Genomic DNA, 19796 nt, shown 5'->3' on the forward strand with positions numbered 1-19796 from the left:
AAAAATTGGAGGCTTTCCACTGGCGCTAAAGTTTCATACGGTATATTCCTCATAACCCCACAAAACATGGAATCAACATCTTTGCTGTGCCACACTCGAAAACATGTCTGACAAGTAACTTGGAAGTATACAGTGGAAAACAATAGAATGGCCTATGTCAGACCTTAATCAACCCAAGCGACATAGTGATGCTACTGGTTCCTGACCTCGAAGGTAGCCGTAAGGTTGTGTTGCGTTGTTTTGGGGGAGGAGACCAGAGAGCGAGGTCATCGGTCTCATCAGATTACGACAGGACGGGGAAGGTAGTCGGCCGTGCCCTTTCGAAGGAACCATCCCGGCATTTGCCTGGAGCAATTTAGGAAAATCACTGAAAACCTAAATCAGGATAGCCGGACGCGGGCGCGATCGCTACGGTCGCAGGTTCGAATCCTGCCTCGGGCATGGATGTGTGTCATGTCCTTAGGTTAGTTAGGTTTATGTAGTTCTAAGTTCCAGGGGACTGATGACCCTAGAAGTTAAGTCCCATAGTGCTCAGAGCCATTTGAGCCATTTTTGAGCCGGACGCGGGATTGAACCGTCGTCCTCAGGAATAAGAGTCCAGTGTACTAACCACATGTTTGATAGCTGGTACACCAGTTACCCTCTGGCGACATCTCTCCTAGAGAAGCCGCTCACTTGTATTGGCACACTGAAGAGGGACAAAAGAAAAATTCCTGCTGAATTTCAGGAAAATAGAAACAAAAAGTTGAGCCTTCAATTTTTGGATTTAAAAAAGACGTCTCTCTCACATCATATGTACCAAGTAAAAACAAATCAGTGATATTGCAGTCAATAATGCTTGAACTACGAGAACGTGACGATAAAACAAACCAGTCTGACATAATAATGTACCACAACATGAGAAAAGGGAAAGTTGACAGCATGAATCAATTATGTAATGTGTACAATGTCTGACACATAACGAGGCGATTACCAATGTGTGTCCTATACTCTCTCTTGATGCAGCAGGAATCAATGCACTGATTTTCTATTTCTGAAACCCAAAGAACTCACATTACGCAAGAAGACTTTCTTCCAGAATTAAGCTACATTGAATAATCCCCATCTGACTAATAGATCCAAAATAATTCTTCTTCCCGGTCACACTGCAGCATTCTTGATTAAATATTGAGAACCCTTGGAAAAGAGTTACATATGTCCATCAGCTGCTCACGAAACAGCAAACAAGATACACGCAAGGTGTGTAATCTGCGGCTGAGCAAATGACGCATAGATAACCAATATAAGTGATAAATGCAAAAAGTTTGTTTGTAAGAAACATGTGACAGTTGCTTACACTTGCAACAACTGTAACAACTAAGTCCTTTTTTCAGCTGTGGCTTATGTTCAAGAAGCTTAAATTGCAGGGGACGTGTACAAACCTGAAAAATAACCAAGGGAACCTCAGTCGAAACATTTTGTATCAACGTCTAATGAAATATTTAAATTTTATTCTAAAAAATTAAAATAATCACGTTAAAAATAGGATCAAACTGCTCCGTAACAGTATTGACAAAATAAATATCATTTTTCCGAAATCTGAGACTGTATTATGTAAATTATGTGTTGGTGTACAAAACAGCACGCGCACTTGATAGACTAGTGAAAATGTGGTGTGCCTGTTCGAGCGCTATTCAACCCAGTAACGACTGGTCAGCAGAATTCGGAACTGTGAAAGTAGTATTGAATGAACTGATTATTTTGTCAGTCGTGTGATGTGGAACCTGAAAAGTTTCACTTTCCTCACTTGATAGCAGAAGATACGATTTGTTTCGGAATAATACACAGATTTAACATATTTCCACGAAAAGGAATTCTGTTGTCGTTTTAATCGCATTCACAGCACAATAATTGAAACATAAATTCGTGAAATCGGCTTATTCAATCTGATGGTAACTTGAAATTCAACTTGTGTCATTCATCATGGGAAATTATTATGTATGACCTAAATGGCGTAAATATATCATTATTTGAATGGAAAACCACACTTTTGAGGGAAAACTTGTCTCTATGTAGGTTGTGTTGACTAGTGTAATTTACACTAATTATTTATTTAAAACCTAACAGCAGCTAATATTTATTGGTGTGCACAACTATACAAAACACTGTGAAAATTTCTCAACATTAATGGACAGCATCTTCGACGACACTAGTGACCTTGACTTCTGGCTTCCAAGAGAGACTTAGAGGCAACGGCGATTTGCGGATTTCTTTTTCTGGGGGTTTCACGAAAGGTGATCTACAAATGTCCAAACGACTAACATAAAAAGGCTATAAATTAATAACGAATTACTTGCTATACAGAAATACGCTTAACTTACTGTGAATTTTTGTATGAAAAATCAGTTCTTCTCTCATGAAGAGCAGACACTCTGTCAACCCCGGTCTCCTGCTTATTAGGCAGCCCAATACACCTTGCGGACACTGTGTCCACCACAATCGCAAGGACTACCCTTGCACACCTCCTGTCAGAATCAAATTCTCAAACTATACCACACCCTACTGATGCTGTACGCCTGTTTATTATCCTCATTACTCGTGGCATCTCGCCAATATCCGTAGAACTTCGAGCTTTGTGTCCACCTGCACTTAGTTATATGTATTTGGTGTCTGTTCTTTCAGACATGTTGAAAAGAGAAGACACCATTTTTGATCTTGCAGCCACTATGAATCAGGACACACAAAAATAAAAGACATTAGCGGCAAGTGGTTAATACATTAATGTATGTAAATTAAATGACTGTGGTCAACACAACCGCACGGACTACTCTAGCATGCCATCAGTCAGACACCAGTTCTCAGTCCATACCACACCCTATTGAGGTAGCGGCCCTGCTCATTAGCCTCTTTACTGGTGGTATCTCATTGATTCCCACAACAGCTCCATCTTGGTGTGCATCTGCAGTGAAGGGATTATTGACTGTCATCATCTGAATTATGTATGTGTGGTGTCTGTTCATTCAGACATGTCTGAATTAAATACATTAGTTGCCAGTGAGAACTGATTTATATCAAAGTCGCAAGCTGGAAATTCGTACAGCATCGGGATTCTATCCCAGGTATCTTGCTTACTAGGCAGAAGTACTGTCCACTACACCATCCAGACAGAGTGGTTAACACAAGTCCACGGACTACCCTAGCACGCCTTCCGCCCGACCCTAATTCTCAACTTTGTGGCAACTCTTTTGATTAGTAAACTGTTGGCAACATTATCGAGTTTTACTCCGCTCTTGATAATGGCTACATTTTTACTTCTTCTGTAGCATGTTTGCAATAAATACACGATGCAATGGTCGTGAGCGCCAGTTGGCTCTGGACGTGTTGAGTTTATGTCAGTCAGTAAAGCCTTTAAGGCGACAAAGACGCCATCATCAAAAGACGCCATCATCAATGTCTCATTGAGATGAACGAAGTCATGTAATAGGGCCAGGGGAAGCTGGATTTTCCTTCTTCGATACTGCAGAAAGACTTTACAGGCATGTGACCACTGTACATGATTGGTGGCAACGATGGTCACAAGAATAAACGGTCACAAGAACACCGCGTTCCGGACGACCAGTTCACGCTACTAAGAGGGGAGACCATAGTCTCCGGCATGTGGCTCTGGTTTATTGTACTTAATCCGCACCAGCAATTTTAACAGTTTAATACTATCAATGGTTCTGTACTCTTAAGATGGAAACAGATTTCCATACTTGTTAATAGTTGCAATTTTCGGTTTCTTCTGAGATAATTTCTTTTTATTGTGACTGCACAATTTTATGTGTGGAAATGTCGTACAATAGTTTGTAATCAGAGTTTAGTTCTGTGCCCACTACCACCTCCACATTTTCATACTTCCGTGACGGCCCTACAAATGTACTTACGAAGGAGTCAGGACTGCGAAGCGCCACAGCTTAGAGGTCACAAGAGTTCAATATCTTACTAATTCATGATGATTTAGGCATCCCCGTGTTAGGAATACTTAGTGTTATATTAAATTCCTCGCAAAGTTATCATTATGAACTGCAATTTATTTGTATTATATAATTGTTACTTTATACCGTATATTGATTAATTAATTATACGCAATAGATACAGGTATAATAGATATACATAAGCGAAGTTTGTCATAAACAATACATTATGATCAAATACAGGGTGAACATTAATAAAACCGACTAACTGCAGGGACGAATTCCTCACTGGAAATGTAGGAAAAAAGATCCTATGTACGTGTGTCTGGAAATGCATCGTTGCCACGGTAGATGGCGCTGACGAATGACATTTCCTCCGACCACGTGCCGTGTGTTCACTGTGTATTGCTGGCTGTATGATTGACGCAGCATACGATAAGCAGCAGATTGGTCCAGTACTAATGTCGGGACCTAGCCGGCATAGTGTTTGTGTATATCCAAGCAGATGGAATATGTCGAGAGGTGCACGTTAAAATGGCTCTGAGCACTATGGGACTTAACATCTGAGGTCATCAGTCCCCTAGAACTTAGAACTACTTAAACCTAACCAACCTAAGGACATCACACACATCGATGCCCGAGGCAGGATTCGAACCTGCAACCGTAGCGGTCGCGCGGTTCCAGACTGTGGCGCATAGAACCGGAAAACAAATACCCTCACAGACACCAACCACATCACACAACATTTCAAGACCTTTGTGATCATGTGTCCTTTGAGACAGGTGAACGTGCAGGGAGGCGGCGGACTGTGTGTTCACCAGGTTTGGGGAACCGGGTTCTACAGGATATTGTGATGAACCCTAGTACAAGCTCCACGCAAACGTGGTGTGTCTTTCATGACCACCGCTGCTGTCCCCATCATCTTCATCCCCAACGAGGTCGCTTTGAACATGTTTTGTGACGTGCAGCTCTGTACTGTCATTCGGGACATTTTTATGTCGTTTCGCGAGCACGGTCCATTTGCAAACACATGTTCAAACGATCTTTTCTCATCCATTTCCAGTTATCAATCCGTCCTTGTAGTTTGTCGCTTTTATCAATGTACAGGTTGTTTTTCGATCCCACGGCTGTAGAGTCTATTAATTTCTTTTTATGGAAATTGTTGTGTCTAGACAAGACAGCCTTGACACAATGAGAGGAAGCCGAAAGGCACGCGCTAAGCTAAAGCAGGATGGCGTGAGGTCTGAAACAGGATACGTAATGAATGCTATAAAGAAAAGTACGTAGCTTCTGGAATACTTAACTTTAATCCATCCTTTTGGTACATCTGGAGATTGTGGCGATACAAGTGAGACTCTTTAGATACATGCAATGTTACTAATGGCGCCTTGCTAGGTCGTAGCCATTGACTTAGCTGAAGGCTATTCTAACTATTGGCTCGGCTATTGAGCAATGCTTCGTCCATGTAGTCGCTAGCAAAGTCGTCCGTACAACTGGGACGAGCACTAGTCCGTATCTCGAGACCTGCCTTGTGGTGGCGCTCGGTCTGCGATCACACAGTGGCGACACGCGGGTCCGACATGTACTAATGGACCGCGGCCGATTTAAAACTACCACCTAGCAAGTGTGGTGTCTGGCGGTGACACCACAGAAATAACATAAAGGAACGTACCTGGTCACCTGTAAATCTACTCGATAGTTACACTGAATGAAGCAGCTGACGATGTACAGGCATTAATGCGCTTTGGTACACAGACACCCACTGATTTCGTTTACTTAGAATTAGCGCAACTTCTTGTTCTGTAGTGTTGTGGTTAATATCCTCGTTTGGCCATCAAAGTTCCCATAAAAGGACCTCCGGCAATTTTGACTGATCTGGTGGATTGGCCCTAACGTAGTATAGTCAAGCCACCTGATGGAAGTACTTTAACAAGCATCCAAAGACCCCATTCATTTTTGTCAAAGCCGCACAGGGTAGCCGCGCGGTCTAGGGGGGTCTAGCCAAGGTTCGATCGGCTGCCCCCGTCGGAGGTTCGAGTCCTTCCGCGGACATGGGTGTGTGTGTTGTCCACAGCGTAAGTTCATCTAAGTGGTGTGTAAGCCTAGGGGCGATGACTTCAGCAGTTTATTCCCATAGGAACTTACCACAGGTTTCCATTTCTGTCAATATAAAGTAAACGACTCCAGAATATCGGAATTTGAAATCCACGTCAACCCTACAACGGTGTTTACTTTGCACTTACATCTTCAGGTCAAGAAAGACTCAGTTTTTTCTGTTTAGGTATACTCTTACACATTTGTGTACTGGAATCATAAGTTAGGTAGTAATTTACATACATTAATATATTAACCACTACAAACTGCGTAACAGAATAGTACAACAAAACAATGATCTAGTATTATAATTACGTGTGTGTTGACTGTACTATACTATGGCTAACTTTTACTGACAGTTTTTACGTGTTTATGTAAGATTTTTCTGGTAAGTGAATTTTTTTTCTCTTAACGCATTGTATTTTATCAGTTGATATCTGCCTGACTTCTTACTTCTAGGATCATTTTCTTCCAACGTAGAAGGTGCAGATTCAAACGCTGTTCTTATCTCTGCAGCTTCTTTTGCAGTGCTTTCTCTTGGACGATGTCCTCGTGTCTTCATGTTAGCTGCTCGCCGAGAGTTGCTTGGAATAATCTTCTTTCCTGTATGATGTATGCTTTCCATTTGGGGTCAGTAACCTGCTACAGCACATAAAAACTACATGCAGGTCTGTTGATGATATCTGAAACACAACAATAGGCCATCTGTCTGTCTTCCTATTTACTGTATAATTCGCCACCATATTGTCTAGCCTGTTCACAGGTTCTCTGATAGCGTTGTAGTCTATAGTGATTTGAGGTTCTTTCTTGCTACAATAACTGATATTTGCGTCGTTATGCAGAGTGCTTTGCGCAATAACATATTTGCCTTTCTTTGAGATGTGGGATAAAAGCGTTTATCCTTTGTGAAATCAAATGTTCATGTGTAATTAGGAATCTCCCTGGTCTGCCATAGTTTTAGTGGGATGAAAGGTTTGTTTCTTCACACAATTCAGATCACTGTGATATTCGTCTTCAACAGCATTTGACCATGCTCGTAGGATGTGAAAACGTTGCCGCCGGTAATGTTATGCCCTTTGAGATCTTAAGACAAGTTAGTTATAAAACTTAGACCTTGGTCCTTTTCAGGGCACTACTTCGTCGTTTCCCAGTATGTGGCTTAGTTTTCCATACTTACATACCCAAACTTGATGCTGTACTTTGATAGTTTACTTACCACATGCTGGTGGAGAGAGCAGTTTCCCCTGAATGCCACAAGTTGTTCGCCTACTGTAACAAGCATACTGGGGTACTTTAATTTAGGTAACATCTCTACCAATTTCTAATACAAATCTCTTTGAGATGGAAAGTTACATTATTCACGTTTTTCCTATTATTTTCCAATGGTCATCAAATCGAATAACCCATGAATCCTTTTGAATGTTTCTAGTGATATTGTAGCCGGACGACCTTTGTATTCATCCCACTAACTTTTAGCAAACTCATTACATGACCTATAAACTCCTGCTAAAAACAACAGACCTATGTAAACATCTAGGTCAAGAATATCTAACTTTTTCTACTTCTTTCCATATAAAAGCATTCCTTCAGCATTAGAATGGGTGAGGGACCGATGGCCTTTGTAGTCTGTTCCCTTCAACCCCGATAAACCAACCCAGATTCGGTTAGTATAATGTTTTCAGTCGATCAACGAAGGAAGAATTTCAAAGGAGAGTATTTATTTCTAATACAAGATGTGGCACACCTTATTTGTCCTGGAGTCAGGTGAATCATATTACATGCCGCAAGCCGTCGACGTTGAGGATAGGGATCTGCTTTTCTCATCATTACTGCACTGCTGACCATTTTCTGTTCTGGGTTATCAACTGCGCCTTCTATTGAAGATGAAGAGCTGCCATGCGAAACATGAACTTCATTCTCCGAAACAACTTCATCACTATCAACATGCTGATCAGTACGTCTACTATTACATCATCTTGCAAAAAGGCCAATGTCTTGGGGAGAAAAATCTTACAGAATATATGATTTTTAAAGGTAGAAATCTAGTGACCTGAGTAAAAGGCAATCACTTTACAAACTGATTTCATTACAGAAAGAAACAATGACTGACACTCCTCCTTCCCTCCTTTTAACAGAATTACATATTCCACCGTCGAAAACAGCAATATGTTCACTACTTTATAGACACCTTGCTGCACCTACATACGTTTAATGTTGGTGAATTGAATATTGTCAGAATTTGCTGTAAAAAAAAGATTTAAAAACACAGGGTCCAAAACGGCCCGAACAGCATGAGAAATACTGTTTCTGTGGATATCAACCTAAAGCTCCCCAAATAATTGTTTTTTCTGTCAGAATATACTTCACTACTGGTCAACAGACTCAGTTAAGGCAACTTGTTAAAATCAAACACTTTCAGAATTATAGACCATCAAAAAACCTAGATGGTCAAAATAGACACGTTGAAATTCATGTTAGCCAACTATCAAATGGGGTGAAGTCGGTGTAGAGTAGGGTATGTCAGAAGCAGATGCCGTGTCAACTGAAACGTCTGTATGTTTCTATGTCTTAAGCGAAAAGCTACAAATGAAAAAACGAAAAACGTTATTGCGTTAGAAATCGATAGCTTCGAGAAATAATTTAGTGCTACACAGTCACCTGTTCCACATTTTCCTTTCACGCCGCTCCAAGTTTTACAAGTTGGCGTACAATTTGTGTACTAATTTCGTTCTAATGTTTACAGTCCTTTATGATTATTAAATAACAATTTTTTCTGTTTATAGTAGCGTGAGGTTACTATGATGTATGTAGAAACGCAAAAGCATTGAAATGGTAGGACAGGAGCAACTGATATTTGTATTTTCTGAGCAGTTGTGTGTCAACTGATCGGACTTTGTTGTATTTTGCGTACTCGTCGAATAGGGGGTGCCTAGAAAACCTGCCTTCTAGGATCGCTAGATAACAATTCAAGCAAATCGTATTAAATAGTTTTTATTAATGAAAATAAATGACAATACTTCACTTTGAGAAATACAGATGTGTCGCAGGTAAAGGGCGACAGACAAAATAAGAGATCCCTTCATTATATACAAGTCCTAATACAGTGGATGTTTCTGTCCAGGTCGCTGCTCTTGACGCTTCTCGTAGAACTCGCAGAACTGGTTGTGGCCAGTCGGGTGCAACACTTTCATCTCTTCGCCTAGAGGGTCTTGCTGTTGCGTTGTCGTCCTAGAGAGGTGTCGGTCCATGTGCAATTGGCTGACGTCTTCTTCACAGCCCAGTCTGCTCTGACGTTCCAGCCTAGTGTGCCGGAGCTAGCCTTTACGCCGGAAGAGACTTAATACATAAACAGCATTTTAATGTACCTGATGCCTTGAGATTTCATTCCAAATTATTATATTAGTAGTAGGTTGCAAGATGCGGTAGTATGTTCATCACAGTCAGCTGGTTGCAGCTATGAATCTGTACAATCGATATCCAATATTTATAAGTGCCGGTATTTACGTATGGGAACCATAAACAATAATCTGGCCTCAGCGTGCCTCTTATTTCCGAAATTACAACATTCATGTCTTTACGTCTGGATGCGCTGCTAATGAAATTAATAGCCATAGTTCCCAGAATGTCAAAAATTAAATTTTCATTGCACGTAGTTTGAGCTATTCATTTGACATCGATCGACGCGGTGAGATATTTTAATAGTAATGAACTAGTGAAGCACACTTAAGTTAATGGCGTCGCAGCTAAATTGTGTTTGTGTCCTATCTGAACAAATATTTTAGTTTTAGTTTCCCCATCCCAGCGCCTGAGAGAGCCTGTGAGTGGAAAATGCCTCGCAGCAAGTCCGAAAGTTGTAGACATCGGTAGCCTCTGGTTAGGCACTTGGTGACCTGTAACAGTCCGCACTACAAAGTGAACCGTTTAGCAGATTTAATGATAAAAATTAATTGCGATACGACTTCTGTTACTTAAAAAAAAGAAATAAAATGGTTAGAACGTCGTAATAGGAGTTCTAGCAGCTGCAGTATTACGCTATCAAATAAAAATCAGCTTCAGTATTGTCTTTAAGCATGACTCACTCGATTTCTTCGTTCTTACTTTGGTTACGAACAACACCAGTCAGTAAAAAGTGACAATTGAAGTGTCGTCGTTGACTATGACTGCAGGAAGCCATTTCATAATCGAAATGGAACTGCTATGACGATCCAAATGAAAGTAAAAGTAATAAAAACTTTTTTGACTGATATCACATTCCAAATAAAAAAGAATGGAAACTCATAACTCTTAAGGAATGTTTGCCCTACCTCTTACGCGTATTACCCAAAACATAGAGGTTTGAGAAATGTTTATAGCTTGTTTTCACGTTGTATGTCCGAGGCTTCGTTTTAATGCTCCGCTTTGGCATTAGGAGTTACAGGTCCTTCCAGATGACAAGGAAACTATAGCAACTATGTGCAATCATAGTCAACGACACTTCAATTGTCACTTTTTAGTGACTGGTGTTGTTCATAACCAAAGTAAGAATGAATAAATCGACAAGCGCGTTGTTGTGCAAATTATTGTTTATGGGGCACTGGAATTCCACACAATGCGTATCTACATCGAAAAACCGTTAAACATAAATGTCAGGGACAAAACTGAATGATATAGATACACTCAGACATGTGGAAAATTACAGAATTTTTATGAAGAAAGTCATTTAAGGAAATCCTGATAATGTTATACAAATAAACAAGTGCAGAAACTTTCCTGAACGGAAGCGAAATGATGACGCTTATAAAGAAAAAAAGCATCTAGAGGGCAGTACTTTGGAAACACATCTCTTGGAGGTGGTAAGTCGCGTTCTAGGACATGTAATATACACGCATTGCTTTAGAAACAGTAAATGAGTAAAAGAATAAATTTACTGGCCATCTAAACAATATACTGCCGAGCCGACTTCTTTGTTTGGTTGATATACCGCTCAATTGCTATAAATGACATGGAAGGGTCTTGAAAGCATCTGTGCTGGAACACGGTGTTCGGCTTAACATTTAAGAGATAGTGTTCATAACGATGAAACACATGAATAGTCAACATCGCTGGAATAAAAATTCAGTACTTGCTGGTCATCCTAGTTTCTTGTACCGTAGTTGTAAGACCATAATATATTTATCAGATGGGGACTGAAGGACTCATGTTTCGCAAAAGATAAGTATATTACCGTTACCAGGACTTATAGAGATTTATGTGACCGACAATTGAATAATGTACTAACGTAAGACCTATGTGGAACAAGAACATAGAGAAGTACTTGTGGTAAGGGGCTTTACAGTATGATACATTGATACATGTTATGAACATTTAGCGTTTAATAAGTGCCTGATGCGAACGCGTAACACTATGTTCGTAAAATGTTTTGAAGTTAACAACATGAGTTGTTTCAACATAAATGAACCACTTATTTTTATACATTAATGAGTAAAATGCTAATATGCTGGAGGGAATGTTGACCTTCACTTGGAATAAAAGCGTACAACAAACCACCTAGCGTACGACTGATAAACTATACATAATGTGAGTATTGTACGTTTTTTAGGCCAGTTCGTCTGGGAGGCCACGCCTGTTTTCCATCTCTGCGTGATAAAAATTGCGTAGGGACCAAGAAATTCGTAAAATGTAATTCACACCACTCACCTAAAATTTCAGATGACGATATGGTCTATGGTATTCACCAGAGAAAAATGATAAATGACCGTCTTGAAGTCTTGGGTTGTGGTCCTTATGAAATAATTCATATTTAGGTATTTTACAGGTCTTATGCAGTACGTATATGGCGGAAACCACAGTGGTACCGGGCATGATGTCAACCTGAGAAATACTGTTCGCCGTTACTGGCACATGTTGCCAATTCGGCGAAGATCAAACGCTGTACCATTATGTCAAACACGCTCTCATTAGGCGACAAGTGGGGCTAATCTGAGGAACATCGGATGGAGGGTGTTTGGTAACGCGCCAGAAGCTTGCCCGGGCATACTCGTCTTTAAGAAGAAAACGAATTTGATTTAAGAACAGAAACCGAAAGGGGCGGACAGATGTTTTAGACGCGTTTTGTCATAAGCCAATATGCTTAGAGGTATAACGAGCCAACATCCACGCAAGTCAGCAGAGTCCCAATGCTGTGTGATACGACAGTTGAGAGACAGTGGGGGGACACTAGATGCTGGCCTGTGATTATTCCGGCAGGTTGGGAATTCTGCAAGACGACATATACAAAATGTATGACGAATGTCAGCTTGCTCTAAATGTTGAAAAATCTAAGTTAATGCAGGCTAGTAGAGAAAACTATCCCATAATGTCTATTAGACATCTAATCCTAAAATTCAAAGCGATATAAAATAGAACGAGCACGTAAAGGAGATAATACAGAAGGTAAATGGTTGACATAGGTTTGTTGCTACCGATTGGTTCGTTAAACACGCGAGTATAACACAGATGCTTCGCTATATCAAATGCGAATCCCTAGAGGGAAGCTGCCATTCAACGTTCTCTCCCCATAACACTAATGAGAACATTTAAATCCGTCGTTTCAAGCCGACTGCAAAGCGAAGCTACAGCCGCCAATGTGCGTTAGGCGTATGGAGCACGAAGATAAGAGAAGTTGGGGACATTTGTTCTTTCCTTGTTCTGTTTGCGAGTGGAACACGAAAGGAAATGACTAGTAGTGGTTCAACGTACCCTCCGCTATGTGGCACACAGTGGCTTGCGGAGTACATATGTATGTATGTAAAGTACGAACACACAATTTTGAATATGCTGAAATAAGGACTTACGTTGCTATTGTCACGAAACAGATATTCTACGAAGTATTAGCGTTTCAATTACTATTTACTAGTCTTCATTCGTGCATGCTAAGTGCCCGAAAGCACTGCATTTGCTACACTTAACAATGGAATTATATTGTCTTCATGTGCTTTAGAGAGCGTAAATTACGGTACATAAATAGGACACTTGGTAAGACATCTGGCACTGACTTCCATGGTAGTAGAGGGAGCTGCAGACGGCAAAAACTTCAGAAGGAGACAGAGATTGGAATACATCCAGCAGATAACTGAGGACGTAGGCTGCAAGTGCTGCTCTGAGATAAAGAGGTTGGCACAGGAGACAAATTCGTGGTGGGCCGCATCAAAACAGTCAGAAGACTGATGACTCAAAAAACTCTCACTTCTGGCCACCGGATGAAGTCAGTAATATTTTAGGATTATTCTGAAATTACTATAGTGTTAAAATGATAATAGACAGCTTCGTACTAGTCACAGCTACTCGCACCTAACAGAACACAAGGATGTGACAACGAGAGAAAGATTCGGCATACATTTCTTTTTATAATTAATAACTTTACTATAAATGGAAACGGTCTCCCAGATGTCCTCCATTCTCCCATGTAATCACTTAGGTCGAGAGCTGCAAGGTTCTTAAAATCATAATATGGGGAACAGAAGCAAGAGGCTGTCAGTTAAATGCGTTTCCGACGTTAAACTCCAGAGGAAGGAGTACTTCGTTAGTAATATATGCTCCAGCTGCTGCAATTCTGATATAGATCCAACTTGAGCGTCGTCGGTGCCACGGGAATCAAGAGAGACAGAGCATTTTCTCGTGTGATTAAGAGCTTTCTTGTCCTGTGTGGTTGCCGTAATTGCGATGGCGCCCTTCCGGAACTTCAGCTGAGCCATTCACCCCCACATATTCAGAGCAGTGAGTTGCTACCTCGAAATTCGGTAGGTGAGATGGCTGAAACGCTCAAAGCAGACATTAATTAGGAGATACAAGGATAAGCGCTCCGTGGAACTTACGCATTTCGCAATAGAGCGTCTGAAACGAGCTAAGAGCTTTATCTTTAACAGCGACACAAGGTGTCAAGAAACAGCCATGCTAATGTTTTGTTTGATATCGTCTGGCAGTGCTTTACTAACGAATATTTCCACTCTTTTAGCGACAAAAAATATAAACGTGTGTAAGCACGTGTATGATTTTATAGCAGACGGGCAAATAATAATATAGGAAACACAGAGCCTTAACCTTTTTTTATGTTTCAACACAGTAAATGAACATGAATTATTTGAATTTGGAAGCCTCTATTCATATTAACTATTATGAACTTAATTTCACGTTAAATAAATTTGAACGATAATTATTGTTCGTAACGGTTTGAAGCCGTTACAAACCTTGGAGTCTGACAACTCTTTTGTGAGTAATTGCTTAGCCTACACGGGTCCCAGGCATTTCCAATGTTTTTTTACGTACTGCTATTCCTTCATTCTATTATTCTTTTTCCCCTTGACTTTCTCATTGGATATTCTTCTTGGTGTTTGCCATCCTTGGATCTATTTCATGATTTTAGATGTTCGTTTTTCTCCCTTACACTACTTTACGCACCATTGTAGCCTTCACTACTTGGTCCGCACTTTTGGGTTTGACCTACCAGTTCTCTTCCAAATTTTACAGAAGTGCGAATCATGCTGGGAACGTAGCTCAGTGCTGTTTACGTTTTCACCTTTTGTGCCTTTTTACCTTTGCACGTTTACTTTCTGACGAAGTAACACAACCGAAACCCAATACAGTAGCCAATCTATTTTGGGTATCTGCTTGGTGGTAGCTCACTGACCATGTAGTGATCGCTCTGTTAGTGCTTGTGCCGGCAATTCCCTGAGTATACGAAGGAGTATATGCTTGGTATGGCTGCTTGCAAATGGCTCGATGTAGAGATCCGCCTTCTAATAAAACGACAGAATATAGAGAACGGTATGTTATTACTTTTCGACTGCATATCCCTCCTTTGCAGGTTTGGGGAAAGATTATCCAGAATCCAACTCTGTAAAAATCATACAGGTCTCTCTGCCTGTTAGATGTATTCGGAAAACTTTTTGAAAAGCTGTTATCAGACAGACGGGCAATATGTACAGTGCTGTGCGGGATGAGCCACGACCAGTTCGGCTTCCGGCTGGGGAGATCAGCTTCTAACGCTATTGCCCTGGCGCTGGTGGCTGATGTCTGTGGTTCATCTTCGCACAAGTACATTGTCGGCGTCATGATGAACATCAGTGACGCCTTTGACCACCTCTTGTGGCCTTCTCCTGCTTGCGGGAGGAGTGCCCACGGCCATTATGTGGTCGTCCAATGAGTTACGTGGATGGGTTAGTAAAAAAATAACCATTGGGTGTCTGCAGGGCCCTTTCCTGGGGCCACTCTTATGAGACTGAATATGGAGCCTCTACTGGACGAATTAAAACGCGTTGAAGACGAGCTAGAGGCGACAGGCTATGCAGATGATCCCCTCGTGTTAGCAGGCGGCCCTAGCCGCGAGGTCCTGGACACAGAGATAGAACGCGCGATATTCTAGTTGTCTGAGTGGTGTAGGAAAACCAGGATGAAGACTGCTCCGAATAAGTCCACAAGGCTAGCTAGTTAGAAAACCGACCGTCAGATTCGATGACTCACCAATTCTTCGGCATCGAGAGGCCAGATATCTGGGCGTCATCGTTGACGAGAGATGGAGCTTCGGCACACGTATTGCGACCGTAACTCAGAGGTCGCTGGAAGTACTGAAAAATCATATTGGAATTGCACATAAATGATTTCACCTTCCGGTCAATCTGATCCGACTATATCACAGCAGTATTCTCACCTCGATCGTGGATTACGGCTCCGGAGTTTGGTCACACGGGCTCACGAGTGTCGCGTCCGTAATGTCTATGTAAAGAGTGCAGCGGAATATGCCATTTGGAGCATTCACAACAAGTCCAATTGGGGCCTTGCTAGTGATAATGCGGCTCTGCCCAGCTGATATTAAAATACGGGAGCAGGCGGCCTGGTACTGGGTAAACCAGAAAAAATTGAAAAGGCGGCAGAAATTATGGGAATTCAGGTAGGGGATAAAATTTTTATCAGACGATTAGGGATGGAATTATGGCAAGAGACTTGAGAGACTGACGGGCAGGACGTAGTGCGCTTCCATTTTTACCAGAACACGACTGAAACTCACGTATTTTCAACCATGCAGAGGTCTGTGGCACTTCCTCACAGGACATTGCCCTATCCGGCATACCAAGCCGATTTGGGAAGCAGGCGGTGCCTTCATGTGACTGTGGAACCTTGGAGGGCGCACCAGATCACGTTGTTACTGAGTGACCCGCATATGGTTATGTGGCAGCCGACTCGCAGCGACAATTACCGAATAATGACAATTATCACCTACTATGACAGCATAATGTCTTTGAGATCGGGTGAATTAGGTTTCCACCAATCATTATCCTTGATAATTCATTAAATTTCGGGCATGCAGCCCGCAAGTAAAGTTTCCTCCACTGATATTTCGGCCGCGTATAGTCCGGCCAGCCTCAGAGTGTCACAAGACTGACGACAAGATGCCAAGCGCGGCCTTGGCCAATTATGCGAACATGCTGGTCACATCTTAATGTTCTTCACTGACTCAGTGTATCAATTACAGTTCGGCCCACTCTATACTTTTCTGGCTTTACAGAGCTCTGAATGCCGACTGCTACGCACCATCATATACCGCCGTGGCGTGGACTGGCGATCGGAATCCGGCACTTCGCGGACTAGTCGGGGGAGGCATCTCACGCCAAAGGACGTTCGACTAGGTCATTATGGTAGTTAGTCATAGGTGTAGTTCAGTAGAAGTAGATATTTTGAAACTAAAATATCAGGATCCTGTAATGATTGTAAGGTCCATGGTGTCAGAGGCATGTCCACTGGGGTTAGCTCCGTGGGCACAGCTACAAAAAAAGGTTTATACATATATATGTGCTGTCACACGTGTATCGCTGCAGTAGTTTAGTTCAGTAGAACAGTAAGAATAACTAGTATGTCCAGATAGAACAAATAATGAAGTCAGCTTACCCATTACAATTTAGAAACACAACTGTGTATTGTGCTGATTGTGCCATTGTAGTAAATTGTAGGACCCACTAATTACTTAGGTGGCGGGTTTTGATGTACATGACATTGTTATGAATAAAGAAGATTCGATGCCTCTGTGGTCCTCAAACCCCGACAATTGTACTTGGCTCTCCATGAATTATGAATTGAAGAATTGTGTTCTCTACACTGACACAGATGCAGTCGCCGAACATTCCTCTAAGCATTATCCTTGATAATTCATTAAATTTCGGGCATGCAGCCCGCAAATAAAGTTTCCTCCACTGATATTTCGGCCGCGTATAGTCCGGCCAGCCTCAGAGTGTCACAAGACTGACGACAAGATGCCAAGCGCGGCCTTGGCCAATTATGCGAACATGCTGGTCACATCTTAATGTTCTTCACTGACTCAGTGTATCAATTACAGTTCGGCCCACTCTATACTTTTTTGGCTTTACAGAGCTCTGATACCATCCCGTCTTTGTTATGGGAGTCTGGCATATGGCTCGGCATCACCATCGGCATTGCGGACACTGGACGTGATACATCATTGTGGGACGCCTTTCGAACCGGCGCGTGGTACGTACACTATGAATCAGGTGCCAACATGTGCTGCTAAGCGATACATATTAACTGCTTCCCTGAGCATACAGACCATTATGTCCTGTTCTTAACTCCAACTTCCGCCACTGTCGTCTCTTATCAAGGAGCAGTCGCATAAGCCCCTAAGCTGTGTACCCTTCGGATATGTCCATCCTTTGTACCAGATTACTCTGTTGACCTTTTGCTTTTCCGCCAATTGTTTCTTTCTCTCCTTGATGCATTTCTGCATCGAAGACGAACCAGTTTTGCCTACATACACGCAAGGTGCAGTGAGCTCTGCTCCATATGGCGTCCCTTGTTTCCGACTTCAATATCTTTTTCAATATCGTTTGAATGACTCCAAACCGTGTCTATAAAAATATTTTGCGGCCGGAGCAGTGTAACCCGTGCCGACTTGAGCGTAAATTCAAATGAGAAACAAGATCTTCCACTCTGTTCGCCGATGTAGTGCAGACGTCATCTCTGCTTATCAGTACGTACATGTACAATACAGTCTGTTGTTCCTATGTTACCGATCGGCCGGACGTGTTTTTCAGTCGCTACTAAGATGTCACATCAATGACGCAGTGACAAGGAACATATGTTTTTAATAGGACCTAAAAGACACCAAATAAGTGGACATAAATTAGCATCAAATAGACAATGTCATAAGTTTTATTTTATAACATACGGGAAGTAAAAGAAACCTTTAGTGGAAGTAATAATCTTGTAGAGAAACCAAGAATTCCAACAAGAGCTTTAAAGAATTATTCGGTAAAAATTATTAGCTTGTAAGTGGAGTGAAGAAAATTTCAAAATGTTACAAAAACGTGTCAACCTGTGTTTAAGCGCCGGAAAAGATGTTTATAAATAATTTGGAAAATTTATTTGATATAGCAAATGCAAATACTCTACAAACAAAACCTTTGTAGAAGACACATTGTTTTTACTTCGATAGAGAAAGCCAGGGTGTTAAGGCTAACTTGAAGGAGTAGGCCTAATATCTACAGATAGAGGAGATACGGCAAGGCAGAGAAAACTGCCAGAAAAGAAAAGGCAAGAGAATCAAAAGCGCACATCATCTGCTTCTACATCTTCTGCTGTACTTCCTTCATCGTCATCAGAATAATCAAAGAAGGCATTTTGATGTGCAGTTGAAATTGACGTAGGTGATCGTAAGACTTTAGAACGCACTTCTCAGAGAAGTTCATTGGACAATTCTGCAAGACGAGCTACGAAACATTTTATTTCTGAAAAATCCGCGGCTGCCTACGATAGATGCCAGCTTAGTGTAAGACATTCTACATATATTAATTTGGTGACAGCAGAGGTTTTTGCTCACAGTCGTGAAGAACTCTGTATCAATAAACTCTCTCTTCATAGAGTCAGTCAGAAGGAGAGAGGACAACGGTTCGATAGAATCAAATCAGCATTCAAAAATGATATCCCTACTGTTCTTACTACGCATTGGGATGTAATCTGTTACCAGTATTACATTAAACGTCAGGGACACAAAAGAAGAAAGAATATCAGCTGTTGCTAAACCTGGGGACAGTGAAAAGCACATTACTAATCCAAAATAACAAAACGGTCCCGGTAATGATAAAGCACACGCTTTTTGTAATGCATTAACGTTTTAGAGTACTGAAGACAATGTACAGATTCTCTTCAAACACTGACCGCCTCGTATTTCAATGTGAGGGACATGGTGAAACAAACAGCTCTGACATATTAGTCTTTAAACATTCGAGGGAAACCGAAATAGTATCAATGCCAGTAATTTTCCCACTGGTAAGAAAGATTGTGGATTTGTTTTTACTGAGTCGTATGTTAAGGAGATGTTGGATTTTTATGAAAGTGACTTAGATAAATCAACAGTGAGAGATGATTACGTGAAATCAAAAAGCTTTGTGTGATATTCAGCTACAAGACCTAAAAAAAAGAATTGAAAATATACCCTCTTGGAACACAGCATCAAGCAGTCTGGATGGCAAGTGTCATTTATTGCTTAAAAATATTTGTGCTAAGACCACAACATGAAGTATCCATCGAAAATAAAAATTCACTCAGAGATGCCTTCCTTTCAATTGCAAGCGTGTATTGCTTCAATGCAATGGAGTTGCAAGAGATTATCATTCGGATCTCTTCTTCTGAAAAGATCTGAAATCATTTGAAAGGTAGATTTCACGATTTCAAAAGAATCTATGAAGAGATTTACTCTTCATTTATGGTATTTGTCAGAACAGTTGTCTCTCTTATCGCTCTTTG

This window comes from Schistocerca serialis, chromosome 7, assembly GCF_023864345.2.
Source record: "Schistocerca serialis cubense isolate TAMUIC-IGC-003099 chromosome 7, iqSchSeri2.2, whole genome shotgun sequence".
Taxonomy (NCBI): domain Eukaryota; kingdom Metazoa; phylum Arthropoda; class Insecta; order Orthoptera; family Acrididae; genus Schistocerca; species Schistocerca serialis.